The sequence below is a fragment of the Empidonax traillii genome, unplaced genomic scaffold (assembly GCF_003031625.1).
Source record: "Empidonax traillii isolate 1590-97213 ecotype Southwest subspecies unplaced genomic scaffold, ASM303162v1 scaffold2753:size18507, whole genome shotgun sequence".
NCBI lineage: Eukaryota > Metazoa > Chordata > Aves > Passeriformes > Tyrannidae > Empidonax > Empidonax traillii.
This window is the reverse complement of record NW_020957946.1, coordinates 17168-18507: the sequence shown is the minus strand read 5'-3', so window position 1 is coordinate 18507 and position 1340 is coordinate 17168.

The window sequence follows — 1340 nt, the reverse complement described above, 5'->3', positions numbered from 1 at the left end:
CCCCCCCCCCCCCCCCCCCCCCCCCCCGGAATTCCTGAATTCCCACAATTCCCACAAAATTCCCCCCCTCCCCACCGTGACCACAGGACTTGAAACAGCCCCAGAGCATCTCCCAGTATGGCCCAGTTATGGCCCTGGGGCATCTCCCAGTAGCTCCCAGTAGCTCCCAGTTTGACCAGTTCCTCCCTCACAGGGGGTGCCAGGCGGGCCAGGCCTGGCTCCAGCCCTGGGACATCTCCCAGTATGGCCCAGTTACAGCCCCGGGGCACCTTCCAGTATATCCCAGTTACAGTTCTGAGCCATCTCCCAGTAGCTCCCAATTCCAGTCCTAGGGCATTTCTCAGTATGGCCTAGTAGCTTCCAGTATGGACTAGTCCCAGTTCCGGGGCATCTCCCAGTATCTCCCAGTTCCAGTCTCGGAGCATCTCGCAGCATCTCCCAGTATCTCCCAATACGTCCCAGTCTCTCCCAGTTCCAGTCCTGGGGCATCTCCCAGTATTTCCCAGTATGTCCCAGTGTCTCCCAGTACCAGTCCCAGGTATCCCCCCTGCTGTGCCTCCCAGTGCTCCCAGTAACAGCTCCCAGTGACAGCTCCCAATTCTCCCAGTTCCCCTAGTGTTCCCAATCTCTCCCAGTGCTCCCAGTTCCCTCAGTTCCCCAGTCTCTCCAGGTGCCACAGCCTGGACCAGCGCTTCCAGTATCCCCAGTCCCTCCCGGTTCCCCTAGTTCCTCCCAGTGTTCCCAGTCTCCCCCAGTCCTCCTTCTTTCCCAGTCCCCTCAGTCCCCCCCAATCCCTCCCAGTGTTCCCAGTTGCTCCCAGTCCCCCACAGTCCTTCCCAGTATCCCCAGTCCCACCTGGTGCCGCCACCCGGGCCAGCACTCCCAGTATCCTCGGTCCCCCTTCTTTCCCAGTCCCCCCAGTCCCTCCCAGTGCTCCCAGTCCCACCTGGAGCCACAGCCCGGACAAGCACTCCCAGTGCTACCAGTCCCTCCCAGTATCCCCAGTCCCCCTTCTTTCCCAGTCCCCCCAGTGCTCCCAGTCACTCCAAGTTGCTCCCAGTGCCTCCCAGTATCCCCAGTCTCACCTGGTGCCGCCGCCCGGGCCAGCGCTGCCAGTGCTCCCAGTATCCCCAGCAGGGCGAGGGGCAGCCCGGGGCCCGCCGGGGCCATGGTGCAGGGGAGGGGGAGCCGCAAAAGGGACTCCTCTGTCGCGACAGGGACTCCTCTATCGCGACAGGGAATCGCGATCGGGACGTGGCGGCACCGGCCACGATCGTGCCCCGAGTGCGGCAGCACCGCGAGGGACCCCCCCCAAAAAAACACCCCCCCGGACACGCCCC